The sequence below is a fragment of the Oryzias latipes genome, chromosome 15 (assembly GCF_053564925.1).
Source record: "Oryzias latipes strain Hd-rR chromosome 15, Olatipes_Hd-rR_3.1".
NCBI classification, from domain to species: domain Eukaryota; kingdom Metazoa; phylum Chordata; class Actinopteri; order Beloniformes; family Adrianichthyidae; genus Oryzias; species Oryzias latipes.
This window is the reverse complement of record NC_136251.1, coordinates 24,574,346-24,589,725: the sequence shown is the minus strand read 5'-3', so window position 1 is coordinate 24,589,725 and position 15,380 is coordinate 24,574,346. Positions and strand designations below refer to the sequence as shown.

Genomic DNA, 15,380 nt, shown 5'->3' with positions numbered 1-15,380 from the left:
AAAAGTAACACGGCTGAAAGATAATTTAGTTAAATTTATTCAAACTCAATAATTGTTTATACAACTCAAATTTACGTATTTATCTAACTAAATGTCACATTACTTCATTAATCTTTTTTCCATCTTAATTACTTATATTTCTTGAACTTTCATATGTCTAAGTTTTAGCCGGCAGATATGCTGATTTTTATAACAATAAAAAGAACGGAAAGTTTGAGCCGGCAGATATGCTCATTTTTATAACAATAAAAAGAACGGAAAAAGTGCACGGAGTGCAAAAATTCATCACAGAATATTCCATCACTGTCATAATAGGTTTGGGTGGTAGAGGTGCTATATAAACTCATCATCCTCTACTTTACTCTCACTCATGGTACAGAGACTTAAGCATAGTAGGACAAAATAGCTCGGCAGAACACGGTGAAACACGGTAAAACAGCTATATAACTAAACACATTTTGTAAAAAACCCACACTTAAACCCAAATCCGTCCAGACAGGCAAAGGGAATGATATCCCAGAATCCCTTGCGGTGCCGATCTAACAGCAGCATCAAAGTTAAACCTACTTAATTGAATTAATTTGAACGAAAGGAAAATAATTGTCTGAAAACTATGTGTTATTTTTAAGGTGACCTAACAACAAAATGATTTATCTTAACTGAAGCAAATAATTAAGTTAGATCAAAGTAAAAAAGTTTATCTTTCCAACATCCATATGTGGTCTTATCACCCTCTCATGGTGGAAAAAGTATTATCTGAGCTTTTTCATCCACTAAATCATCTTCAAATGGACACGCTATGCTGTTTCACCTCTCTGTAAACAAACTAAACTTCAACTAAACCTGCTCCGGACCAGGTTATGTTCAGAGCATGAGTTGCCATGGTAACTTGACCTACCCTGAAACATACCTCCATTTCTGGAACCGAAAGCTGAGGTTATCAACTTCCTTAGCCTCAAACTTATCGTGGGAGCTAGCATAACCTGCTTTCTGGAATACCCCCCAGGTCTCCTGCATTTTGGGTCCTCCACCACCAGTTCCTGACAAATGTATGTCTATTATAAGCATATTTAATAAAACAGGTAAGGGTTTGGATTAAATGAAATTAATTTGTTTTGTTAAAGATTCAAATTGGAAGACGACATTAAGAAAAATCTAGCATGTTTTTAAAAGTTTCTTATTTAACAGTGGATTATCTTGACGCAGTGATGAAATGTTGTGAAGAGAAGAGGACAGTAAAGACTGCAGAAATATTTAGCAAAATTACAATGACAGCTTTTTCCTACTTGACTCCGATTCTTTTACCAACTGATCATGGTGCACAACCCTGTGATTCAACTTTCAGACTGGACACATATCTGCAATGACATGCAACCCACATGCACATTCTAGGGATTCAACAGATTTATTGAAACACGGGCACAAACATCCAGAATGACACATGCATGATGAGGGTAAAGCAGAATGTCAGTGTTGCAAAATCCAAACTGAAGAAAGATACTTCAACAGGGGGTTAAAAGAGATATAACTGAAGAAGAAGCAGACAGGCATAGAATAAATGGCAAAAGATTATGTATTTTTTGTGTTAAATCCTGACTTTAAGCCAACTTAAAGTCGTAAACAAGTCCAGCAAAAGTGCCCAACAACTAGGAATGGGGACCTCAAACATATCTTAGAGAAGCCATGCAGTGCTATTGTAATGTAAATGTTTGTTACTGTGCGTTTTCCTAAACATGAGCAGTTTAAGGTGACCCACCCTCACCCTCCTTTATTAGTTATGCGACCAAACAACAATAATGGATTGGATTTATCTGTGCTTTTCCAGACGCTTAAAGTGCTGATCATTCATGCTGGCAGGCAGTAGCATTAAGGCACTTGTCCAAGGGCCCCCCTGAGTGATGTTAATTGATCGCCATTATTGATAAGGTAATTGTACCACTGCTTACTCCCCTCCAGGAATCGAACCCTGAATTCCTGCATTGTAACCTTCTACCTTACCAAGCAAGCTACCCAGCCACTGTACAACAACCAAAGCTCCCACTTCCTGTCTTCTAATTGGCTTTCTGCTCACCAGTGCCAGTTCTGAGACCCCCCCCCCTGCCAACCCCATGAAAGTCACAACTGAATCTTGTTCATCCATGTCTATTTGATACAAAAGATGTCTAACACTATAATATATAATACATCAATCTCTACTTCAGAGATGAAAATCAATTTTTAGAACTTTATTCTTGTTAATTTTTTCGATTTATATCGCTTTTCACTAAAAGAGGTGCCCTCGCTTTTAGCAGAACAGTCAAACACAACTCTGATTTTCTCAGGTTTTCTTGGAGAGTAAACTCCGTGGTGAGGTGTGTACCATTTGTTACCATCCTGAGATGCACTGTCTGCTTCTTCTGCATCACCATCCTCAAAGACACTGGTCATGAATCTCCCACAGTCTTCTTTGTATTTTTTGCATCTTTCCTTTTGGATGTTTCAAGCATAGTGTTGCAAGCGGTTTATTATATGGAAGTTGCAGGCACTCATTGAAAGGTAAATGCATTTCCAAATGGTCCTCACTGTTGTGGTGAATGTTTTCATTCAGGAACTGCAGAAACTGGAAGTTTTTTTGTCCATAAAATCTGTTTCCAACACTTTAATGACAGAAGAAGATGTGATAAATGGCAGCTCTTTCAAATTAAAATGATGGCATGCTCCAGTTACATTAATAGCACTTGTCCAAGGCTTCATAGGTCCGACTATACTCCACCCTAAGTCTGTTTTCACTCCATAGGGTCAGAGGCTACGTTCCCACTGCAGGGCTTCTTGCTCAATTCCGAATTTTTGAAAAAATCAAATTTTTTTGCAAGGCCGTTCACATTTCCAATTAAATCCGAACTTTTGTGATCTCCTGTGTGAACGTGAAATGACCAAGAATTGAGTACTCTACGGTGAACGACGTCACTCGTTTGCGGAAGTAGCTAACATTAACAATGGGTGTCAACAACAGTGTTGTCAAAGCGGAGCTCTTTTCGCATTAATAAATTTACTTTCACGAAAGATACAGCAAAATAACAATCTTCTCATTTTAAGAAGGCAATGGAGCCAGGATCGTCTGGATCCACTGTTGTGGAATGGGGATTTTTATGTGCTGCGGCTTCGCACGTGTGTGTAAGAGAGAGGACAGAGCGCGTGCAGCGAAGTAGAGAATTAAGGGGGGGGGGGGGGGGCAGTGAGGGTGCGCATTCATGTTGTGTGTTATGGAGGAAGGAGAACGGTAATAAAAGGTTTCCCCCAGAATAAATGCAATGGATTCTTTATTAACCCGTTCTGGAGAAACCTGGAGAATCTTAGGGTCCGAACGGGGAAGTGAACCCCAGAGGAGAATCCGCCTTCGGTCCCCTGCGGGTAAAAAAAAGTAATTGCGGGAAAGGTTCAACACCACGCTCGGCCATTTCGCTGGAAATCTTTTCAAAATCCGCCCGGTTGCGATAAGAGCCCTCGAGTTTGGCCTGAATGGAGCTGTCATCCCAAATATGAATCAAATCGGTGACCTCGCTTCCCTTCCACTGACTGGTCTCAGCAGCATCGTCCGCCATGGTTGATGTTTATGTTTTCGTTCCCGCCTACTTCAACGCAGAATAATGACTTTTGTAGCATATCGATGACGTACGGGTCGGATACATGTGGCCCAGCCGGTCAGACGGCGGTCTCATTTGAAAAGATCGGATCTGTGTCGATCAGACTGTCATGAAAAGATCAGATACAGGTCGCATAGGGGCAAAAAAAAAATCGGAATTGGGTCGTTTCAGCCTGCGGTGTGAAGGTAGCCATAGTTGTTGCCTGGGATTACTTTTCTTGCACAATTACATCCAATTCGAAGTGCTGCAGGACAACAGATTAGGCATTTCCTTTGCAATACTGTGCAAGTGAGACCATGCTTCTGCTGCTTTACCAGTGGGTATACTGTTTTGTTCAAGCGGAATGTACTCAGGAGTACATGCGGGGGTAGTTCTATGTATTCTTGTGAGTAGTACCCTTTGACTTTTATCCCATTTACTTAGAAACTTGACACAATTGAACCTTTGTCTGTCATTGTTGTAAGTTTTAACTTGACAGTTCAGTGTCTGCTTTGACTTTGTCCGAAATTTCTTGGTCAATGAATGTATTGCTGCTCTGTGAGTCTAGCAAAGCGTTAACCAAGGTCTCCTGTTCAGTACCTTTTGTGCATGATAGCCAGACAGGAACAATCCTTGAAATGCAATCACTGTGGTCCACTCTGACATTGTTGGACAGTGCTGAGGCATTTTCCTCTGCTAACTGCATCTCACATTTGTCCACTTTAGGATGATCTTCTTGAAGTGGAGTAGAATGGCTTTTCCTGCAAATATTACAGTCGGCTTTCTGGCAACAGTTCTTGGAAATGTATCCAACTTTGAAGCAGCCAAAACACATGTTGTTTTCAATAACAAAACTTTTCTTTTCCTTAAGTGACATTGCTGCAAGTTTTTCACATTGTAGATAAAGTGACTTTCCTTACAGCAACTACATTCAATCTGACTTTTGTTCTAAACTGAAAATGTGTAGGTTGATTTGTTACTCTGTATTGGTCCACAGTGATGGGTAGATGAGGCCTCCTGAAGCGGATCCCCTCGACCATTTACGCAATCAACCGAAATCAACTGATTCTGGTGCAGAGAAAACCAGCTTCTCTTATTGGCTTTGCACCGATATGCACACATTGTTAACGCAGTGCACAACGATTCAAAGGTGATTTTATTTTTCCTGCAGAGAAAATCTAATTTTACTCTTTACAGAACATAATTTCTGTCATGTAGCTTTTTTTTACTGTTTGCATAAGATCACCGACAAATAAGTATTGTTAATGTTTTGCATTTATTTTTTAATTGGTGCACATGATCTTTTGTTGTTGGTTATACTGTCACCAAGCAAACCTCAGATGAATGTAGCTAAAATTAAATAACCATTTATCTAGACCTTTCCAGTCCACAGCCAGAGAGGGAGCAGGTGCTTCCTCACACAGCAAAATTAGAAACTCTGTATTTGACAGTCAAATGGGGGCAATGCAATGTCCCAACAGTAAAATGTTTTTTAATTATTTTTTATGAAACATATTGCAGTCAGGAACAAAAAAAAACTACAAGTGAACTTTTTTTTTTTACAGAATAAATAATAAGCGCTTTCTTTTTCTTTTTTATACATCGTCAAACCTAAACCATATCTGCCTTCTTATATTCTGCAACTAATTATAATCTCAGAGTTTAATGTCAATATGAGAAGAATATTGGGTGAATTTGGACAAATTCTAATTCAAAACTCATTTAGATAATTAATTAAGAAAGTACATTGATTTGATTTGATTAGATTTATTTAAGTGTCAAGCACTAATGTGCCCAGCCCACACGGGCTTATATGACACTGAAAGACAAAATACATAATACATAAAGATACATGCCCATCAAAGAAATCCAATAATCCCCCTAATCAGAGTCTAACAGAATACAAAGTGTCCATTCTTATTGTCCATGCCTTTGACACAAAATTTGCCAAACAAAAGATTTCATTTTCAAAAAGCCAACGTAAAATTTTATCTTCAGATAACCAAAACAAATCAGGACATTTCTTTTCTATGACCTCATACATACAAAGTCTCTGTTTTTCATACAAAGGACAATAAAACAAAAAATGAAATTGATCCTCCACCACTTGCAGTTCACAGACCTCACAGTCTTTCCTCCTCAGGAATGCCTTTAAAGCGCCCTACTTTCACCTGTAGGGGGAGCACTCCTGCTCAAGTTGAGCACATAAGGATCTTTGTCCTCTTTTTAAGTTATACATAACATATGACTCAGCAGAAAATGTGTCCTTAATTTGCTAATAAGTTCGTAAATTTGGTTTTTGAAGCAGTTTCATTTTCCATTCTTTTTCATAATAACCAACTAAAGTTTCCTTAACATTATCTATCTTACATTTCAAACAATTAAAAAATAATGATTGTAGGTTCACAGAGGACAGAATGTTAAATACATCATTACACCAGGGATAAATATGAGCTCTATCCCAATCAAATATTTTACGTGCAAGTCTCTCTGCAGGTAAAGACACCAGCCGGTTCCATAATCTGAGAACTTCTGCTCTTTGTTTGATCACACAAGGTTCCCACCCCATGTCCCCCTAAATGGCGGCTTTAGTGGTGAACCTGTGTACACCCAGAAAATATCTCATTGCCCTGTATTGAACCTTATCACACTCAGGAGCGTCTTCATAACCCCAGACTCCTGCAGAATAAAATAACACAGATCCTACCGTGGCATCTTACAATTTACTAAACGTGTCAAAACTCAACTCAGGACAGACCTTCATCTTATTTATCACTGCGCCAAGCGCCCTCCCAGCAGAATCTGATAACAGCTGCTTTCCTTCTGAGAACATCATATTTTTATGATAAACAAAACCAAGATATTTATAGGTATCAGTATACATAAGAGTAGTTTTACCAAAATAAAACAGAAATTACTTTGAGGTACAAAAGGCTTTCTAAAATGAACTATTTGTGTTTTATCACCATTGATAGTGAGTCTCCATTTGTTACACCAGTCATTCATTGTATTTAACATTCCTTGTAATTTTATTTCCTCATCAGCTATCAAAACAAAATCATCAGCATAAAGTAATGTGCTCAAGTTCCAATTATTGATATCAATACCCAAGTTAGTTTTCTTAATATCTTGAGCTAAATCGTTGACATAGATAGCAAAAAGAGTTGGTGAAAGAACATCTCCTTGTTTAACTCCAAATGGTGTGGAAAACCATCCTGTTTTTAGGTAATTCTCACCTGTACACAGGCTAATGGAGCCTTGTACAGAGCTTTAATTGCTTTATAAAATTGACCATTAATACCATACATAAGTAATTTATATTCAAGAAGATCTCTATCTATCAAGTCAAATGCTTTTTTTAAATCCACAAAACAAACAAAGGTACTTTTACTTTCTTGCAGTCTAGCTCTCACCACCACCACAATTTTAGCTGTCAGTTTTCAGAGAAATAAATTAGACATTATGGCCCACTGATTTAAATTATTTTGTGATTATGTTATTCTGTGGCTGTAAGGATTCTGTGGTTTTGTTCATGTTCATGTTTTTGGTTTTCTTTTTGTCGGTCACTCCAGTTTCAGGTTCATGATCCACAGCTGTCTTTAGTTCAGGTAATTACCCTCAGCCTATTGAAGTGTCTTGGTTTCTGTTTACCCTTGTCAGGTCATCTGGGGCCTGTTTCACAAAGGAGGTTCAACCAACTCTGAGGTCAAACCTGAACTCTGAGTTGGTCAATCGAGAGATTGACAACTCTGAGTTTTCAGTTTCAGAGCAGCTGATCCGCGTTAGATCAATCAACTCTGAGTGGACTGATTCGGAGGTGAGCGTGCGCACCGCGTCTATAAGAAGCCATTATCAATGGAGCGCAGATATCACGAGTCACCATGGCAACCGTGAAAACAAAGAGGTCTGCGTATTTTTCGCCAGCTGAACTTGACGTGCTGCTGCAGAGTTGCAGTGAATATGAGCACATATTCCAGAAGAAAAGCAACACCGCTGCAACACTACCCCTGTATTGATCAAGTGGTATAGGTTTATATGGGATTAAGAAAGTAAGCAGTGCTAGAAAATTGTGTTTCCAAAAAGTAATTGTTACATTAATCTAATTCAATGTCCCTGATTTCATTTTCATGTAGATGCAATCCTGCAGGAATTAAAAGAAACATGGCAGCAGCTAAAAATGAAGTATAAAAACATAATTCAATCAGGTCAAATGTGAGCATGTCATGGATGTAGGCTTTGTTGACAATATTTGACATATGAAACATCTACATAGCAAGACCTAATGTTGTTTTCATTTTGTATATGTAATTGACTGCAACGAAAAACGGTAACGCTCAAACAAAAACGTATGGGGAAATGACAAAACATCGAGTCGAGGTCTCAAAATCCTCGTACGACGTAAATGTAATTCTCTACGAATTAATGCAGCCTCCTCATCTATTGGGTCCTCCAAAAAAGGACAAGCCATTCTTGTCACTTAGATCGCGTGACGGAAATGTGGGCAATGAAGGTTGAAGCGAAATATAGTGCTTCGTCTTTAAAAAGGGGAGGGGACCGGCAAAAACTTCGAGTTTGGAGAATAAAACCTGCTCCCGACCAGGTTAGGTTCACAGCATAAGTAACCATGGATACTGACTCCGAGTAAAAGTTAACTCTCTTTCAGAAACGGGTTTGACTTACTCTGCTTTCTCTGGTTTGACAAACCTCCGATTCTGAAACGGAAAACCCAGGGTTTCCCTGATTTCCGGGTTTATGAACTCAGAGTTTACACTTAACCTCCTTTGTGAAACAGGCCCCTGCTCTGTTGTGTCACAGGTTTGTTTCTCCCTATGATTTTGTCATGTTTCAGTCTGTTTAAATGTTTTATTTCCTGTCACCAAGCCTGGTCTCCTGCATTGTGGGTCCTCCACCACCAGTTCTTGACAGAATGACCTGACCACCTTGGAGCCAGCAGGAGAATTTTTGCTGCAGTAGCAGGGTTTTTTCTTTGCTACTGCAGTCCACGCCATGTCAGATGGGGTTTCCTGCAGTCACAAGTCATGCCAATCCACATCCAGCTAATCTGTTCCAGAGGGGGATTGCCGGGACCATCCTTCAAGTATCAAGTCTCCTGTGGAGGGTCACCGGGGCCTCTCCTCTTCATGTGTGTTCCTGAGGAGGGTCGCTGGGCCCACACTTAATGTCCTCTGTCCCTGAGGATGGTCACCATACATACATACCATACACACCCCTTGGCTATGTCTCCTGGTCCAGAGGGTCACCAGTGCTGCTCCCCTTCATAGTTTATGGTTCCTGTCCCTGGGGAGTAACTGGGACTGCTCCTCTTCATGCCGGTTCCTTAGGAGGGGTTTGCCATGTCACCCCTCACTTTTGCTAGGCTGCAAGATCACAAACTGTGTTCTGGACTTGGGTTTTTTTGAATTTTTCTTTTCTTTTCTTTTTCTTGGGGGTATTCCAGAAAGCAAGTCCCCAGTAAACATTGCTATCTACCATCTACAGTCCTTAATTCAAGTGAGAAAAACAGCTATTTGAATTGAAACTTTCTCAAAGCTCAAATGAAAAAGATTAAAACAAAAAGACCATTTCAGAAGTTTTAAATAGCTCCACATAAAAGTGTTTTTTAAAGTAAAAAGCATGTCTCTCTGATTTAAAGTTTTATTTTTTAATGTCAATACAGGGTATTAGGATAGAAGAAATAGCTATACAAAAAAATATTTTGGTGCGCTGAAGGAAACATAGAAAAGATCACAAAGGCTACACTGCAGGCTGAAACAACCCAATTCTGATTTTTTTTTGCCCCTATGCGACCTGTATCTGATCTTTTCATGACAGTCTGAACGACACAGATCTGATATTTTCAAATGCGACCCAGACCACTTGGGTATGTGGTCCTGAATCTGATGCGTATCCGATCTTTTGAAATGCGACCGCCGTCTGAACGCCAAGGCCACATGTTTCCGACCTTTCCCGTGATTACTTTTTTTTCCCTTTCCGACCGTGGTCAGAAGCGCGGGGGAGACCGGCTTCTCCAGGGCCGAAGGCGGATCCTCCTTCGAGGTTCACTTCCCCGTTCGGACCCTCAGATTCTCCAGAGCGAGTTAATAAAGAGTCAATAGTATTTATTCTGGGGGAAGGCTTCTTTGATTATCGTTCTCCTTCCTCCATAGCACGCAACATGAATGCGCGCCCCCACTGCCCCCCTAATTCCCTACCTCGCTGCACGCGCTCTCTCCCCTCTCTTACACACATGCACGTGGCCTCAGCACATTCACATCCCCATTCCATAACAGTGGGTCCAGACGATCCTGAATCCAATGCCTTCACAAAATGAAAAGATTGTAATTGTGCTGGCTGCTTTGTGAAAATAAATGTAATAAGGCAAAAAGAGCTCAGCTGTTGACAACACTGTTGTTGACTCCCATTGCTAACGTTAGCTACTTCCGCAAACAACAGTGACGTCGTTCACCGTAGAGTACTCTTCTGCGCATGCGGGTCACTTCTGGGTCATTTCACGTTCACACAGGAGATCACAAAAGTTTGCATTTAATTGGAAATGTGAACGGAAAAAAATCGGAATTGGGCATTAAGCCCTGCAGTGTGAACGTAGCCAATGACAGTTAAAAAAGCAAAACAAATAAAATTAAAAACATTACACATATTTCCAAAAAAGAAAAACACAATTCCGAAAAAAAAATGAAACAAAAAAAAGAAACGTTTTCGAAAACAAAAGTAATTTCCAGATATCAAAATGAAATGTCAAAAAATGAGGCAAAATTAGAAACCGAAAAGGTAGATATTATGGGACATTACTGATTGGATGATGACGTTTTTTCTGCTTTTCAATCCAAAGTCAAATGGCATGATATCCTCTGACAGATATTTCTTTAAGCTTCCTGCCACATCCACTGCAAAAGTTTAGTAATTGATCAAGCAGTTGTTTACCACGGTTTGGGTTAAAACATCCTTCTGCTTTCCCTCGTCTTCAAAACACAGACATCACCCAGTCAGCACTGTCCCCAAATATCTGCATTCCACTTCCTCATTTTGTATTATATTTTAACATTTCATTTTGATTTTTAGAAAAGAGTTTTGTTTTAATTTTTTTTTCTTTTGTTTCTGGAGTTTTGTTTAGATTTGCAAACAATTTTTCATTTTGTTTTTCTTATTTGTCCTTGTAATCTTTAATACGTTTTTGTGCTGAGTGATTTGCTGGCTTTGGCACCGTAGTTTGGAGGTTTAAAACATGCCGTTTTTTCTTTTTCTAGATGAAAACATATAGTGCAAAACCAAAAAAATTATATCATTTTTTAAGAAATTAATTATCTCCAAATTGAGAAATTATACATAATGTGTCACCATAGACTAGTCTATTTTAATCACAGTGACCCCAGTTCTTTGATTAAAATCTTCTTATAACCAATAAAAGAATAGAGCAGATCCAGCAGCAGCCACAACTTGAGTCCTGATGGACAATAAAGACTACAACACTCTAAACTTCACAGCAATGCCTCATGCGCAGCTTTATCCCACAGCCTGAGCTGAGAAGAGTGGAGCTCTCCTTTAGGGCTGTGTATCACTGCTGTCATGCCAGCCAAAGCCTTTGTTAGCCCAAAGAAGCTTTCTGCAGGGAACTTGAAGCTGCTCTGCTGCAGCTCGAAGACCAAAGCTTGAAAGGAGTGGAACATAATCCTTCAGATGTAAAGGTCATAAAGAAAAAACATGCAAAAGCAAAATTTTGTCATTTGACTTCCAGCTATTTGTTTTTAATGTTGCACTTTATTGAACAACATAATGCAAGAAAAGAAAAAGAATAAGACAATACCTTTTAGTAAATCTCACTATGAGGTAAGAACAATAAATAGTACATTACTGAAGCTACATACAGTCAGGACAAAGAAGTTCTCCATGCAGGTGAAAGGAGCCATCATTAAGCTGAGAAAACAGAAAAAAAAAACATGCCAGAAATTGCTACAGTATTAGTAGTGGCAAAATCAACAGTGTGGTACATCCTGAGAAATAAAGAAAGCACTGGTGAACTCAGCAACGCAAAAAGACCTGGACGTCCACGGAAGACAACAGTGGTGGATGATCGCAGAATCATTTCCATGGTGAAGAGGAACCCGTTCACAACAGCTAACCAAGTGAACAACACTCTCCAGGAGGTCGGCGTATCAAAATCCAAGTCTACCATAAAAAGAAGACTGTATGAAAGTAGATACAGAGGGTACACTGCAAGATGCAAGCCACTCATAAGCCTCAAGAATAAGAAGGCTAGATTGGACTTTGCTAAAAAGCATCTTAAAAAGCCAGCACAGTTCTGGAAAAACATTCTTTTGAAAGATGAAACCAAAATCAACCTCTTCCAGAATGATGGCAAGAGAAAAGTATGGAGAAGGTGAGGAGAAACTCATAATCCAAAGCACACTACATCATCAGTAAACACTGTGGAGGCAGTGTGATGGTCTGGGCGTGCATGGCTGCTAGTGGCACTGGGACACTAGTGTTTATTGATGACGTGACACAGGACAGAAGCAGCCCAATGAATTCTGAGGTGTTCAGAGACATGCTGTCTGCGCAGATCCAGGTGAATGCAGCCAAACTGTTTCATAATACAGGCGGACAACGACCTAAAACATACAGCCAAAGCAACTCAGGAGTTTATTAAAGCAAAGAAGTGGAATATTCCTGAATGGCCAAGTCAGTCACCTGATCTTAACCCAATTGAGCAGCATTTAACTTGTTGAAGACTAAACTTCAGACAGAAAGGCACACAAACAAACAGCAACTGAAAGCCGCTGAAGTAAAGGCCTGGCAGAGCATTCAGAAGGAGAAAACCCGGCATCTGGTGATGTCCATGAGTTCAAGACTTCAGGCTGTCATTGCCAACAAAGGGTTTTCAACCAAATATTAGTAATGACCATTTTGTTTTCAGTTATTTCATTTGTCCAATTACTTACGAGCCCATGAAATGAAGGGATTGTGTTTAAAAATTTCTTCAGTTTTTCACATTTTTATGCAATCTTTTTGTTCAACCCATGGAATAAAAGCTGAAAGTCTGCACTTCAGTGGCATCTGAGTTGTTTCATTTAAAATTCACTGTGTTATTGTACAGAAACTAAATTAGAAAGAATGAGTCTCTTTCCAAATATTTATGGTCCTGACTGTACATTTATGTATATTTTACATCAATGAGTTGGCATGTATTATAACAATTACTACTACACGTGCTAACTATTGTAGAGGTGTAGTTAATTTGTTATGTGTACCAGTTTGCCTAAAAGTACATATATTAAGTAAATAAAGTAAATAAATGGGTTCAATTTTTTTAATACATTATATATATATTCATGAATAAACATAAGTAAATATTTAGTAGGATATTCTTCTCTATTCTACTCTGCAAGATAATATCATTCATATTGTAAAAAAAAACCATTTTATTTGGAGGTAGGATAAAAAAAGTTTTTCATGTCATCACTAATTGATTTCTGTAATTATGCAAGTAATCCAGTTGCTAACTTTTGTATTTTTTTTTCTGTTTTTATTTTTTTTAAATAAAGTATAAAGAACATCTGGGCTCTTACAACACATGGTTTATGTAAATATCACAAATTCGGTATACAAAAGTGCTGTTTTATGGTTAGTCCATCTCCATAAAGCTGTATTGAACGCATTCATAAGCATATAATTAATTTATGAGAATAAGCAGGACTGTGTCTTTCCCTGACCTGTCCTGCAGGTGCTTTGTTTGCACTTGTGCATCAATCGTTTGTGCAAAAATACCTGCTAACAAGCCAACCAATATTTTTTTTTTATTTGGTCTGATCAACAAAATATGGTTGCTCCCCCACCTCAACCTCTATTCTTGCTGATGGAATCTTTTGAGATCTCAGAGCACACTGAGAAGGCGGCCTTCCCCAATGTCCTCATTTCACCCCAACTTAGAGATTTAGACCAGTCAACTAAATGTCACATAATGCGAGATCATAAATGACAACCTGTCATACATCATGACAGGTTAGAAATCCAGAGGGGATGACGTTTGAACTGACATGTCAGAATTTTATTCTGATCATCAGCTGCTTTAAACTCTGGTTCTAAATAAATTTACAGCAGTTGACCAGCAGTTCACTTCAGCTCTAACAACGATCTGTCTGTCATGCATTACAGAGAAAGCTTTTTTTCTGCAAATAACTCAAAAGACCTCTTAAGTTCTATGAAAACCTCTCCATAAAAGGACGTTGTTTGCTGTTGTTTTTGAAGTACCCACGTGTCTTCCTCAATGCTGCTTAAATAATTTTATTTTATCTGAACAGCGACAGCGCCTGCAGGGAACATTTTCAGACACATTTTCATTTGTTGCATTTGAATAAGCGCCTTTGAAGACAGTAATCTGAATTCAAAGTGATGGGGAGAGAGATGATGCAGGATTCTTTTAGCCACACACGTTCTTTGTGTCCTCACTTCGAATCAGGGAGGTTTGAGGCCCTGCAGGGGTCTTTTTCCATTAGGAGTCTCATTCGTTTTGGGCCTCCGTCACGTCCTCCCTAGGAGCTAAACCTATTTCAAAGGTGCTGAAGGAAACCTGTTAGCTGAGCTTGGCCAACATCCTCTCAAGTGCTCAAGTCAGATAAAACACAGATCTACTCTTGTTTATTACTCATGACAAACAGCCTTTCATGACCATCCAAGCATGTTTTGGAAATTAGTTCAGTAGAGGACTTGAAGATAAATCCAAAATTTGTAATGTGTTGAAAGATAATCATTTAAATATTTTAAAGATTTAGAAAGTTTTATAGATTTTCCATCTTTTTTTGCTGCAGATTTGTAGCAGTTCAACATCTTGCCTTGAGAAACATTAACGTGTAACAGAGCAGTAACAGATTTTTAAAGGAGATTATGGTTGTTTTGTATTGGTTCTTTTGCAAGTTTTAAAAAAAAAAAGCACATTATTGTAAGAGGGAAGTTTCTGTTTTTTTCATAGTCGAGCAAAGCAAAGAGTTGACATGCAGCCCTTCAAAAGTGTTCTTACGGAAACATTTTCAAGCACATCAAAATAAAAAATTGCATAATGATGAGCAAAAACACCAGTTTCTCTAAAAGAACTTTAGATATTTGAAAATGAAATGATTTGACATATTTCTTGTTCTTACTATTCAAGTAATAATTTAAGAAGTTCATAAAGCAAGGTCGGATGTAGGTATGGGCAAGGGCGGGGCAATGCTCCATTTCTATTGCATAAATAAGAATGAAATGTCACAGAATGTGCGATGTTGAAGTAGAAAATGAAAAAGCATTTTGAAGGATTGATTTTTGATTTTATTTTTGAGACAAATGATGCAGTTACATTGTGAAAATGAAAAGGCATTTCTGTTCATGTATTTTAATTGTCAAATTAGATATTTCTAATTTAATTTTGCTACACATTTACTAGATAACTTTTTGAAAATGAAATGTCAAATACCATTTTGTTCATTATTTTTATTGACAGAATGAGCGGTGTTGAAGAAGAAAAAGAAAAAGTCTTTTGGCGGATTGATTTTTCATTTTATTTTTGAGTTAACAAACGCAGCTTTAGTTTGAAAAATGAAAAAGCATTTCTGGTATTGACTGGTATTTAATTTTGCAACAGAAATGCTTCTATACAAAAGAACAAAAACAAACAAAAAAATTCAAATTAAGCAAAAAGACAAAAAAACGTAGGACTGACAGACAAATGGACAAATAGACCGATAGACATAACAAGAAAAAGAAAGGAAATTCAGCCCCAACAGGGCA

The 15,380-nt window shown here is 38.4% G+C and overlaps 1 long non-coding RNA gene across 2 annotated transcripts; it reads left to right on the top strand.

Moving 5' to 3' along the window:
* The first annotated feature begins 650 nt into the window (after window positions 1–650).
* Window positions 651–10,169, top strand: LOC144984139 (uncharacterized). 2 transcript variants are annotated; one of them, XR_013647805.1, is made up of 4 exons: window positions 651–1,049; window positions 4,600–4,752; window positions 7,175–7,210; window positions 8,484–10,169. It is a non-coding gene; the product is annotated as an uncharacterized LOC144984139 (long non-coding RNA). The 2 variants fall into 2 exon arrangements; XR_013647804.1 differs by having other exon boundaries at window positions 4,329–4,752.
* Window positions 10,170–15,380: the final 5,211 nt, after the last annotated feature.